Source organism: Cherax quadricarinatus, chromosome 30 (assembly GCF_038502225.1).
Source record: "Cherax quadricarinatus isolate ZL_2023a chromosome 30, ASM3850222v1, whole genome shotgun sequence".
Lineage (NCBI taxonomy): Eukaryota > Metazoa > Arthropoda > Malacostraca > Decapoda > Parastacidae > Cherax > Cherax quadricarinatus.
In genome coordinates, this window is record NC_091321.1 from 5,716,446 (window position 1) to 5,730,775 (window position 14,330).

Here is a 14,330-nt window from a genome sequence, read left to right on the forward strand (position 1 = left end):
CTGTGCTTCTTTTGAAGATAGATTAGATTTTGCCACCGAAGTGGCTAGTTTATTGTGCACCCCATATCCATCCTCTGGATGGTAGCACAAGAGCATGTGGATACACAAGAGGCCTAAGAACTAGGTCCCAGTACATTAGAACATCTGGATTTATATCTACAGTTCACTTACCTGTTACAAGCAAATTTAGGAAATTTGCTTAATATATCTGGTATCCTATTTCATTAATAAGATATCTTGACATATGACATAGGCTATTATACTGTCTATCTCTATAAGTGGACATTGAAGCACATAGTGTTCAAGATAGTGACCATAGGCCTGACCACGTAATATGCATTTAGTTTGATCATCATCTGTGTGTCTCCCAAACTGCCAGAAGTACTTGTAACCAAGCCTAAGTCTGGCCACTGCAACATCAGTCAGTGTTCACATTGCAAGTTGCCCCATAAACATACTTATCTATGTTCATGTTATCATAGTGGGTTCTAGATCTACTTAGGCTTCTAACTGCTGCTTCAACTTCATTTTTATGTCTGGAGTTTTGCTACGAGTCTTCTATATCCTCTTCCTGCATCCATTGTCGGCTCACTCTTGCTTCCATACACTTGGTTACTGTTTCCTTACAATAATGCCATGGTTTCAAGCCCATCCCGTTCTGTGGTTTGTTTAGAATTTTGGTATTACGATTTCGCGATGGCCTACAATACCGGCTAGAGGAGGAACCTGACACATGCACCACAACTGGATACGTTTAGTAAAAGCACACAGATTGAGTACTGTGACATTTTATTATTGCAACGTTTCGCTCTACAGGAGGTTTGTCGAGCCGTTACGACTTCAAACGTTGCCCCAATAGGAGACTGAAGCTTATGACGACGTTTCGGTCCAACTTGGACCATTAATTAGCCACATTGGTTTGTTGAATCCAGTGTTACCACAGTGTGTGTGAATCTCCCGTAGTTAGAAGTGTCGCTGTCAGAACGCTACGAGCAAGCTAGTACCAAGGTAGTACCAAGCTAGTACCAAGGTAGTACCAAGCTAGAAGCACTCACCACTCCAAGGTTGTGAGTACTGGGTATCATGAGTGACTACAGATAAACATACCCAGGTGTGACACAGCTGCCCACTGTATGCACATCGTATTTGTCGCAACAAATTATGCCTCAATGGGATTAAATCTGATTAATTAAATCTCATTCTACACGCTCTGCTTAATCCCCTCCAAAAATTAGTGCTCACCAAGAAATACAACAATAATAATAGTAATAATAATATTATTAACAATAGAATGATTATAATCATTCAGAACTTGACGCATTGTTGTCGTAGAGAATCTGAATCTACCGTGTTTGGACGCTTGTGCAAAAGGAGGTTGAGAGTTCAAAGCAGCGCTGTATGACGCTGGTGGGTTTAGCGCTTAGCTTTAATTGTAATAATAATCAGAGTTCAAAGAAAGTACTGTAGGGTGTGTCTCTAATCTTAAAGTAAGTCTCCCTGAGAATAATTAGACTGGCAAGGATCAGCAGCTCGCCTTCAAAAGGTCACCAGGTGAGCCTTGGAAGACTTTCTGTATCCTAAACCTATATATATATATATATATATATATATATATATATATATATATATATATATATATATATATATATATATATATATATATATATATATATGTGTGGTGCCGAATAGGCAGAACTTGCGATCTTGGCTTAAATAGCTACGCTTATCTTGCCATATAGGACAAGTGAAAATTTGTGTATGCAATAATTTCGCCAAAATCATTCTGAACCTAACGAAAAAAAAATATTTCACTATGTTTGTTTAGTATTAAATTATTGTAAACAAATCTAAATTATATTTAGTTGGGTTAGACTAAAATAAACTGTTCTTGTTATAATAAGGTTAGGTAAGTTTTCTAAGATTCTTTGGGTGCAAAATTGAAAATTTTTACATTAACAATAATGAAAAATATATATCTTTAAACGTATAAGAGAAAATTTTCGAAAGGACTTAATTTTAAATGAGTTCTTGCTAATTGACCAGTTTTACGTATTCGGCACGACATATATATATATATATATATATATATATATATATATATATATATATATATATATATATATATATATATATAATATATATGTGTGTGTGTGTGTGTGTTATATTATTTGTGTATGTGTGTGGAATGGGAGAGCATCTATACTTAGTGTATAAACACAGAGTTTATTCCCCATTTTAGGGATTAGAATATACTTGACTGGTCGCGTACAGGTGACGGCTTAATGGCCATAGTGTTGGAGGATATTACTCATTTGTTTTGAAAGAGAGCATCCTGCGTCCCTTGGTATGAGGTAGCGGCACGCGCACGACACATGAAATGAGTGGTCAGCCTTCTCGTGCCCTTCGGGCTAGTTGTGTTGACTAGTTTAGGAGTGAAAGGAAGGCTAGATTCTCTGAAGCTTAGGCAGTTCTAGGTAAGGCGTCGTGCTATTGTGACGACGGTTCTCTCGTCAGAACCCGCTGTGCCTGTGTGTGTGCGTGTCTGTGTATGTGCGTGTCTGTGTATGTGCGTGTCTGTGTATGTGTGTGTGTGTGTGTGGGATGGAGTGTAATCACTTAATTGTGGTCACAGGGGGTCTTGTTTTAGCTCCTTTTTCAGCCTCCTCGCTGTCCTCTACTGGGCTCACTCCCTTCTGTGTGAGCCTTATCATACCTGTTATTATCGGCTCTTACCTCCACTACTTCGGTGTCTTGGTCGTTCCTTTTCTTCATCACGCTAAGTCTAAAGAAGTATTTTCTAACATCCCTGTGGCCTATCTGTGTTTTTTCCTCCCACCTAAGCCCTCGCGTACCGGAGATTCGTCTGTTGATGTATGTGAGTTACTATCGGTCAAAGGCACATGGTGTGTGGGTGCGTGTGTATATATGTGTGTGTGTGTGTGTGTGTACTGTATGTAATTGTCAAACAAATATATAATCATATTGTGAATGAACACACAATGCACGTCACATTACTCTCTCTTCACTCAAAATTACTCACTCGCCAGTGAGAGAGTTAATTAATGCACTTCTGGCTCTACGTTCAAAGTCTAAATAATCAGAGGATATAACCAAACAGTAATTATGGCTCAGTAATTAGACAAAACCTGATGAAATTATTACTTTACCGCTGCGTATAACTAAATTATATATAATATATATATATATATATATATATATATATATATATATATATATATATATATATATATATTGTATGTGTCGTGCCGAATAGGTAAAACTTTTTTGGCTTAAATAGCAACACTCTTCTTCCTGAATAAAGCAAGCGAAAGTTTGTGTATGCAATAATTTTGTAAAAATTATTCTGAACCTAACGAAAAAAATATATTTCATTGTGTTTGTTTATTATTAAATTATTGTAACCTTATCTAACATATATTTAGTTGGATTAGGCTAAAGTAAATTGAGCTTGTTATAATAAGGTTAGGTAAGTTTTCTAAGAATCTTTTGGTACAAGATCATTAACGTTTTATTAACATAAATGATATATATATATATATATATATATATATATATATATATATATATATATATATATATATATATATATATATATATATGAAAATCTTAAAACAAGGAAATACATATGCAAATAAAGTACCAGCGGCTACATGAATTTGAGACACCTTTCGTTATACAATCATCTTTAAATGCTAGTCCACTTCAGGAACAGACTGAAACTTGGGTAGAAATTCAGTGAATTTTTTAGCAAAGGTTAGGTACCACACGTTCCCTGGAAAAAGTAAACAGAATGATGACGCTGTTCCTGTTCCGTACAGCAGTGTTTGAAAGATCATTGCTGGTTTGGTTGGGCGTTTGCCTCCGAGGGTTCCTTGTTCCTTAATCTCTAAGTAGGTGTCATACCATTTCATCACGTGGCTGTTTTCAAGTATCGTACACATGTGTTGGTCAGGCTGTACACCTGCACGAGCTGATATATTCCCTTAGAGGTGTCTCTGGGTTTCCAGCAGTTTCCCAGACGTGTACCTCGTTGACGAGGTTTTAGATAAAACAATCGGTATGCTCCGAAGCACTTCCAGCACACAAGTGCTGTTGAAACCGATGCGGTGCTCCTTCCTTCTTAAATGGATGTAACTTGGACCTGACTGGTTTAGGCCAGTAAGTAACTTGGATCTGCCTAGCATGGGCCAGTAGGCCCGCTACGGTGCTGCTCCTTTCTTATGTTCTTTACAAGGTGTAGAGACCGAGTGGTGTGTATTTATTACGTTAAATTATACATTGTGAAGCATCCCTTGATGTGTATCCACAGATAGGAACAGTTTATATACAAAGAATGTATCTTCTTGAATGACCGTCATTAAAGGTCATTTAATGAAGGTACAGTGACATATTAAATGACTTTATAATTTCAATTTTATAATTAAAAGGAGGCGCTAAACTCGAAGGGATAATATAGCACTTCAGACAGTAATAATAATAACAATGTTCATTTCGAGCAAATCAGGTTAATTTTGTCCCCAGGATGCGACCCACACAAGCCAGCTAACACCCAGGTACCTATTTACTGCTAGGTGCACAGGGACAGCAGGTGCCTTCGGGAAACAAGCCCGAATGTTTCCACCTGTACTGGGGATCGAAGCACAGACCTCAGTGTGTGAGCCGAGTGCGGTAGCAACTGAACTACGGGAGGAATTCATATTACATCCAAGGATAGGAAATTTAAGCCCAAATAACTGAATCACAAAGGCCTCACCGGGACCAAAGGTGCCTCAGCTAAGGAGGAAAAGAATTACTTTGATCAAAGCCAACTAATCTTCCTTTCTCTTTTACAGTTGAAGGATACGAAGGCGACTGGGGGCGACAAGTCGACGAGGTCACTGGGCCTTGTTCTCCTGTGACCTTATCTTCAAGTTACTGCACCTCACTCTGCGGCATGTAAGTTTCTGTTCTCGTGCTTTTGTTGCTAAAGGATTGATGATTAACCCAGCCACCTCACCACTTCATCTATTGTTTCTAGGATTTCTTTCATCAAGGCTGAGGGACTGATCCCTCAGATTACCTATCATCTTCGGCTACCCTTGCCAGGATTATAATTCATCTCTGTATTCGACTGACGAAGCCTCCAGCACAGGCGAAACGTTTCGTCAACATCAATGCCTAGTATTATAAATGTGTTTTACTCATCAAGCGGATAAGTTGCAGACTTGACGAGGCTGAACCTTGAGCAAAACGTGTTCCAAAACAGACTCGTGCATTACATTGTACCCAAGACACGGAAGGGTAAATTCCTCAGAATCTTCATTATTCAGAGAAATGATCAACCGGTGTGTGACTCGGGTGTTAATGAGATGAATTCCTCCTCTCACTCTCTGTTCAAAGTGACATGACACAACAATGTACGATTCTCCTCCTGTCAATTATCGTGAACAGTCAGGTGTAAATCCTGTCCACGGGATGCTCCTCCCCACCTCAACTAAAATACATAATTCAGGTAATACCTAATATTATTCTGGTTCTCTATATTTTTATTTGTATATAATTCTGATACACATTGATTCTGTTTTATTAATAGTTTTATTACGTTAGTGGGTCTCTTGCATACTCCGTGGCCACTTTATTAGGTACACCTTTCTGGTACTGGGTAGGGCCTCCCCCTCTTTACCCCAAGAACAGCCTGAATTCTTCGTGGGATGGATTCAACAAGGTGCTAGAAACATTCCTTGGAGTTTGCGGTCCATGTTGACATGATAGCAACACGCAGTTGCTGCAGCTTTGTCGGCTGCATCTTCATGCTGCGAATCTCCCGTTCCACTACATCTCAGAGGCTCACGCCAATTTCTGTTCCAACCATCTGCATGTCGCAGCAGAAATCCCGGTTCGTCAGATCAGGCGACGTTTTTCCAATCTTCGATTCTCCAGTTTTGGTGAGCCAATCCTCACTGTAGCTTCGGGTTTCCTGTTCTTAGCTGACGGGAGTGGAACCTGGTTTGGTTTTCTGTTGCTATTACCCCCCCACTTCAAGGTTCGACATGTTGTGTGATCAGAGATGCTCTTCTGCATACCACTGTTGTAGCAAGTGGTTATTTGAGTTACTGTCACCTTCCTGTCAGTTTTAACCAGTCTAGCCATTCTCCTCTGACCTCATTCATTAACAAGACGTTTTCGCCCATAGAACTGCCGCTCACCAGATATTTTGTTTTTCACACCATTCTCTGTAAGCTCTAGAGACTGTTGTGCCTGAAAATCCCAGGAGATCTACAGTTTCTGAGATACTCAAACCATAATCATTCTGGCACCGTTCCACTACATCTCGGATGTTTACGCCAATTTCTGTCCCGACCATCTGCATGATGTTCGATCTGAACGACAACTGGACCTCTTAACCGTGTCTCTGTGAGTCTTGGCACTGAAGTGCTGCGAAGCGATTGGCTGATTAGATATTTGCATTAACGGCAAGTATCCCTAGTGCATATTAATGGTTCTCGTGTATGTTAATGGTTCTTTTGTGTCTAATGGTTGTCTTACACAGCTTTTTATTCTGCTTTATACAGTTACGATGCTTTGCTGTATATATTACCATTGAATGGATGAAAAAAAAAATCAAAATTAACAAAGCGGACAAGATAAGATAAACCTGTAGGTTACTTGTAGTTGCTACCGGAGGACACCGCCCCGCGGCTCGGTCCCAGACCAGGCCTCCTGGTTGCTGGCCTGATCGGTCAAACTGTTGTTGAAAGTTTTAGTTATCCAACCTCTAATATTGGATAGCAAGAATTTTCAAAACAAGAAATTCGAAGGCAGTACTGATACTCTTCAAGTCACTCGTTCTCTCTAGGCTGGAGTATTGCTGTGTACTAACGATTACCTTCAAGGCAGACGAAACTGCAGATTGGAAAATGTACAGAGAACCTTCACACCTCCTTTAAACTCAGTCAAGCTCCTAAATTACTGGAAGAGCTTGTAGTCCCAAGAGCCGCCCTCCATAGATAGACAAGTTTTATTTAGTAGAGCTACGACTGATTTTGCTAAGTATCTTCGGCTGAAGTATATAGATTTAGCCGAAGATAACCTACTAAACCCGAGCAGTATATCTTCTTTCCAGTGGAGGTACTGTTGCTTGTTGGCAACTAGCAGTAATGGCTTTTACAGCGCTGGCTTTGGTAGGTCACATTGCAATTGTTGTCGAGTTTGTTGCTGAAACATTAGTGTAGTGCAAGTAATAAACGAGAGATTACCCTCGGTGTTTGGGAGGACACGGTGGTTCTTGAGTTTGGTGTCTGAGGAAACACCGAAAAGTCTCTCATTATTGTTTACACGCCACTCGTGGAGATACTCACAAGTCACATCTATACAGATATGCTCCGCTGACTTCCGTGAGTCACCTTCGACAGTAATTAAGACTCCATTCTCATGCTTCAGCTTCATATAGTTCCAGACCATAGAGTTGGGCTCTTCTCCAGGTTGAGAGACTGACCACTTCACACTATTTCTCCAAGGTTGTTGGCTGATTACATCATCTTTACCTCTTCACTTCTGCTGCCTACAATCTATTCTCTCTGTTTGACTGAAGAAGCCTACCGCATAGGCGAAACATTTCAACAGTAAAGATACCCAACTGTTGCACATGCGTCTTAGTCATCCACGAGTCGAAGAAAGCGACGCGGAGTGACTGGAGTGGCTCCAGTGATTCCAAATGATAAATCCCCAGCAGACATGTCACGAGGGCAACGAAGATCACTACTGTCAACGTCTGCCCCATCAAATCACTCCCTGCCCTTCACTTTCCAGTTCTTCGTTTCGCAATTCTTTCCTTCCCAGTACTTGCCAGGTCTTCGGAGTGTCTTTCACCTGTTCCCCAGACTGGGTGAACGTTCATTTTGATCATTAATTAATCAGTCCCTGTTCCACTGGGAGGCCTGGTCAAGGACTGGGTTGCGGGGGCGTTGACCCCCAGAACGACCTCGAGGTAGACTCCAGATAGCTGCAAAAGTGTTGAGAGCCGTGTAAATAAGCTTGAAGGAATTTTCCTGAAGAGAATTTAACAGATTTAAAAAAAAAACATAAGGAAAAAATAAGGGAGGGGAGTTGTGTGTGGGGGAAAACAAGTGTTCTTGCCGTGACAGATGCAAAGTGTGTGTTAAGTATTTTAGGTCCTACTGTGAGATCGATACTCTATTTAGACAGTGAGAACAGTTTGCAGAGTGGTTGAACATCCTCTCGTGCATCCACCATCCGTCTGTCTCTGGCAATCCATTATCCCTGCTCAACCACTTCTCCTCCCTCTCATGCATCACATCTCCCCCCCCCCACTCATATATCACTCCTCTCCCACTTACCCACCACCTCTCTCCCACTTATTCACCACTTCTCCCCATTCAATTATCACCTCACCCCCGAACTCATCCAGCACCTCGCTCCTCACTCATCCACCACCTCGCTCCCCACTCATCCACCACCTCGCTCCCCACTCATCCACCACCTCGCTCCTCACTCATCCACCACATTATCTCTTATCCATCACCTCTCCTGTGTTTGCATGGCTCAAGTTGTCTTCTTGCTCTGCTTCTCAAACTACTTTTGATTTGCATCACTGATTCTGGCCTCTTGTGCTTCGTATCTGCTCTTGAAACTGTGTGCTGAGTTTGCCAACACCGCTTTGTGTGTGTGTGCGTGAGAGAGAGAGAGAGAGAGAGAGAGAGAGAGAGATACTCACCTATTTGTGGTTACAGGGGTCGATTCGTAGCTCCTGGCCCCGCCTCTTTGCTGATCGTTACCAGATCCACTTTCTCCCTGCTCTAAGAACTGTATCGTACCTCTTCTTAAAGTTGTGTGCGTGTGTGTGTGTGTGTGTGTGTGTGTGTGTGTGTGTGTGTGTGTGTGTGTGTGTGTGTGTGTGTGCGCGCATCCAATATTTCTTCCAGTTCTTCTCTGTTGCAACCCGCCTCTTCATCTTTCAATGATTGATAAAGGCCACCTTGTAATCTCCTTGGTAGCAGCCTCTAACTACCCAATTAAGCAGTTTAATTGAACATTTCCGCGCCCTCATCCACGCACTCAAATTTATGGGCCAAAAAAAAATTAAAAAAAAAAAAAAAAACTATTATCTAGGAAGTAGTTAAAAGTCGCCGCTGACGATCCATTCTTATTATCTGAAACCTCGTCTGCCATTATTGTTGCGCGCGCGCACACGCGCATGTACACGCGCATGCGCACACACACACACACACACACACACACACACACACACACACACACACACACACACACACACACACACACACACACACACACACACACAAGGTAACAGAAGACACGAGAGAGATGGGTGGGTTGATTGCATTTTCCTGGACTGCAGGAAGGCCTTCGACATAATTCCTCACAAGAGATTAGTGCGGAAGCTTTAAGACGAAGTATGACAAAGCTCAGGAAGCAGAGAGGGAGAGGACCTAGTAGCGATCAGTGAAGAGGCGGGGCCAGGAGCTGATTATCGACCCCTGCAACCACAGTTAGGTGAGTACATACACACAACATACTGATTCCCTGCCTGTCTCTCTCTCTAAATGAAGAAAGAGTAACCCTGAGAGCTTTACCATGAAAATGAATTTAAAAAACAAAATATGGAGACGAGGAGAATGATATGAACATTTTCCAGCTGCCCACCACCTCAGACCCCTTCAGTCCTCCTCCAGCTGCCCACCACCTTACTATCTTTCAGTCCTTCTCCAGCTGCCCACCACCTTACTATCTTTCAGTCCTTCTCCAGCTGCCCACCACCTTACTATCCTTCAGTCCTTCTCCAGCTGCCCACCACCTTACTATCCTTCAGTCCTTCTCCAGCTGCCCACCACCTTACTATCTTTCAGTCCTTCTCCAGCTGCCCACCACCTTACTATCTTTCAGTCCTTCTCCAGCTGCCCACCACCTTACTATCCTTCAGTCCTTCTCCAGCTGCCCACCACCTTACTATCCTTCAGTCCTTCTCCAGCTGCCCACCACCTTACTATCCTTCAGTCCTTCTCCAGCTGCCCACCACCTTACTATCTTTCAGTCCTCCTCCAGCTGCCCACCACCTTACTATCTTTCAGTCCTTCTCCAACTGCCCACCACCTTACTATCTTTCAGTCCTCCTCCAGCTGCCCACCACCTTACTATCCTTCAGTCCTCCTCCAGCTGCCCACCACCTCAGACCCCTTTAGTCCTCCTCAATCATACACCAACCTTCTCCATCATACACCAACCTTCTCCATCATGCACCAACCTTCTCCATCATACACCAACCTTCTCCATCATGCACCAACCTTCTCCATCATACACCAACCTTCTCCATCATACACCAACCTTCTCCATCATACACCAACCTTCTCCATCATGCACCAACCTTCTCCATCATGCACCAACCTTCTCCATCATGCACCAACCTTCTCCATCATGCAACAACCTCCTTCATCATACACCAACCTCCTTCATCATACACCAACCTCCTCCATCATACACCAACCTTCTCCATCATACACCAACCTCCTCCATCATACACCAACCTCCTCCATCATACACCAACCTCCATCATACATCAACCTCCTCCATCATACACCAACCTCCTTCATCATACACCAACCTTCTCCAACTCTCCACCAACCCCCTCCCTCCCTCCAACACTTCCTCAACACGCATTCACCTTCAACATTCCATCTTGGAGTCAGTGTCAATGAGAACTGGCTAGGCAAAGTACCGTATTTTCCGGCATATAAGGCGCACGATCATATGAGGTATGACGATGTTTGGAATCATTTGTAACGTAACGTTAGTAAGCAACTGCTTAAACGTAACGTACCCTTCACCCTGACCCTGATCATATAAGGCGCAGGCTGATTTTCAAGACTTTTTTGGGGGGAAATGTGCGCCTTATATGCCGGAAAATACGTTAGATGTTGAGATCATGACGAAGGGAAAGGCCCGAGGAGAAAAAGGGTGAGATAAGGAGGCTGGAAGAGGTAGGGGATAGGGAGAGAGGAGGGGGGAATTGGTAGGGGGTTGGATTTTGAGTTGGGGAATGGGAAGGGAGGGTGATCCTTGGGAAATTGGGTGGGATAGGATCTGGGAGAGGTAAGTTGTAGCGGGCGTAGGAGGGTGGTATTCAGCCTGTGATTAAAAGTCTGCATGTAGCTATACTGCTGTGTTCACCTTGTGCAGGTGTTGTGGGTAAAGGTGGGAGGGAGAAGAGGAGGAGGAGGAGATGGAGGACAGAGGGAGGGAGACCAAATCAAGTAACCAAGCAGCAGTGGATAGTAAAACGCCATTTACACTCTCCTCTAAATCACCTGCCTAAGGATTGTCACCTCTACTATCTCTGCCGGTCTCCAGGACCCTCCTCCAACCTGCCAGGGATGACTCACTCTCCGACCTGTCCTTCAAGGGGCCCCAGACAATGGCTGGACAACCTTGGGCGGACCCCAGTAGTAAAATCCTGAGCTCCCGTAACAAAGGTCGTGACGGAGCACCTCTAGGACCAGCAGCCGCAATCCCCTCAAGTCCTCCAGATTACAATGGATGTTTCTCTCGCCCCTTGAAATTGATGCCGGTGTGATTTGTGGTCGCCTAATCACAGGAGAATAATAACAGAAGGGAAAATACAGCATATTACAGATCACCTGGACAAGCAATTAGATACCGTCCAACAAGTGGCTACTGAACTTCAACCATAGTAAATGCAAGGTTAGGAGAATAGGATGAAGAGGAAGAGTACCACTTGAAAAGGCAACTCAGAATTAGAAGTGGGTAAAAGGGCCCGCAGGAGGACTTCACAACCAAACTTCTCGTCTGAGGTACATAAACCCCCATTTTTTTTTTTTTTACACATCGACCGAAAAGAAGAAACACTTTAATCATCACTCACTCCATCACTGTTTTGCCAGAGGCGTGTCGATACTACAGCATATCTCCACCCCTCAGAGTACAGGCACTGGACTGTCACCTCCAGGACTCGAGTCCTGCTAACTTGTTTACCTTCAGGAATCTGAATAATGGTTCACAAGCGGCATACGTGTGGTCAGTGCTCGAGTACGCTGACGTGTGGTCAGTGCTCGAGTACGCTGCGCCAGTAGTGAGCCTTCACGCCCTCACACCCACATGGGTGTCAGGAAAAAATCACAGGGAAAAGAGGTCACAGAAAATAAGTTACAATTTTGAGTAGGAAAAGTTACATTTTATTTACGTTAGGTTAAGCTGAGTTCTGACTTTTTTTCCTGTGGCTTTTTTCCTGTGACATTTTTCTTGTGGCTTTTTTCTTGTTACTCTTTTTCTTGTGACTTTTTTCCTGTGACATTTTTCCTGTGACTTCTTTTTCCTGTGACTTCTTTTCCCTGTGACTTTTTTCCTGTGACTTTTTTCCTGTGACTTTTTTCCTGTGACTTTTTTCTTGTTACTTTTTTTCTTGTGGCTTTTTTCTTGTTACTCTTTTTCTTGTGACTTTTTTCCTGTGACATTTTTCTTGTGGCTTTTTTCTTGTTACTCTTTTTCTTGTGACTTTTTTCCTGTGACATTTTTCCTGTGACTTCTTTTTCCTGTGACTTCTTTTCCCTGTGACTTTTTTCCTGTGACTTTTTTCCTGTGACTTTTTTCCTGTGACTTTTTTCTTGTTACTTTTTTTCTTGTGACTTTTTTCCTGTGACTTCTTTTCTCTGTGACTTCTTTTTCCTGTGACTTCTTTTCTCTGTGACTTCTTTTTCCTGTGACTTCTTTTCCCTGTGACTTTTTCCCTGATCCCCCCATGAAGGTACACGCTCATCTGCATGCAAATGGACATTCACACACACGCACGTACACGCGCATACGTACACGCACATACACGTACAAGTACACAGGCATTGCAGACACATTGCATGGCAGGAGCTAAGACTCGACCCTTGCAACCACAATTAGGCGTGCACACTTAGGAGAGCTAGAGCTCAACTCCAGCCAATTCACTGGCGATGTCTTAATGCCGACGAGGTGCTCTAGATCCTAGGAACTGAAGCTACCATCCTCCTCTCCATAGATCAAATCTTATTGTAATTCTCTCTCTCTCTCTCTCTCTCTCTCTCTCTCTCTCTCTCTCTCTCTCTCTCTCTCTCTCTCTCTCTCTCTCTCTCTCTCTCTCTCTCTCTCTCAGAAGGCAGGTAGGGTTGAGGGCGCCACAAGCAGTTGATCCCTGCCCAGCTTCAGAAGGCTATCTGAACTGATAATCTTGATAAGAATGGGAGGTGGAGGGGGGTTGTTACCCATCCTTTTGAGAACCTTCTTAGTGGTGGTAGCGGCTGTTTTCATGGCGATGGTTGTAGTGGTGGTGCTGGTTGTTGCTGCGGTGGTGTGTTTGTTTACTTGCGGTAGCAGTGATTGAGGTGGTGGAACTTGTGGGGAACAGCTCTGTTTATCTGAGGCGGCAGTGATTATGATGGTTGTTATAGTAGTGGAAGTAACTTTTTCTACTCGTGGTGGTGGTAGTCGTTATGGAAGTGGCTTTAATGGTTGTTGTTGTTGTTGTAGTAGGAGTGAGTGCCTTTGCTTCCACTCTTCAATGATTTTTTAAATCGTATTTTAAAATTCACAGTGGAGAGCGTGACTCTTTTATTTTTTGTGATGGCGCAAAGTAGCAGAGGCGAGACTCACCAACTACCGCGATACCTGCGCCAGCTGTGCTCCTCTAGTCTTACGTTCGCATGGTTCACACCTAAATCCAGACAGGTTAAGTGTATTCAGGGACTGCGAGATACAACTCTAGGAGAATCACTCTCCAAGTTTCCCCTTGTGATTGTCTCGTTCAAATTTATAGATTCACACGTGTACATATCCCCTCCAGGATGCCTAACCAAAGGATGTCATCCCCTCAGGATGCCTAACCAAAGGATGTCATTTCCTCCAGGATGCCTAACCAAAGGATGTCATCCCCTCAGGATGCCTAACCAAAGGATGTCATCCCCTCCAGGATGCCTAACCAAAGGATGTCATCCCCTCCAGGATGCCTAACCAAAGGATGTCATCCCCTCAGGATGCCTAACCAAAGGATGTCATCTCCTCCAGGATGCCTAACCAAAGGATGTCATCCCCTCAGGATGCCTAACCAAAAGATGTCATCCCCTCCAGGTGAAGACCTCCGCCCCCTCTCAGGATACCATCCTGGATAAGTAGGTTGAAATATCAGATATATCTGCCGATGATAACGAGAAGGAAACACGTGCTGCAGAGTAAACTTGTACTAGCACTGGGTTTCCAATCGTTGTCCCAAATAAAGCTTCTGCTACTACCATTGTCTTTTTCTTCGCCAGCTAAAGAGA

General features: G+C 43.2%; 1 long non-coding RNA gene across 1 annotated transcript in view; it reads left to right on the forward strand.

The window, feature by feature from the left end:
- Window positions 1-4,860: 4,860 nt before the first annotated feature.
- The window catches only part of LOC138853448 (uncharacterized), a 387,793-nt gene continuing 378,323 nt past the window's right edge, over window positions 4,861-14,330 (forward strand). The window contains exon 1 of the long non-coding RNA XR_011392629.1: window positions 4,861-4,956. This is a non-coding gene — a long non-coding RNA (uncharacterized lncRNA). The remainder of the gene's footprint in view (window positions 4,957-14,330) is intronic.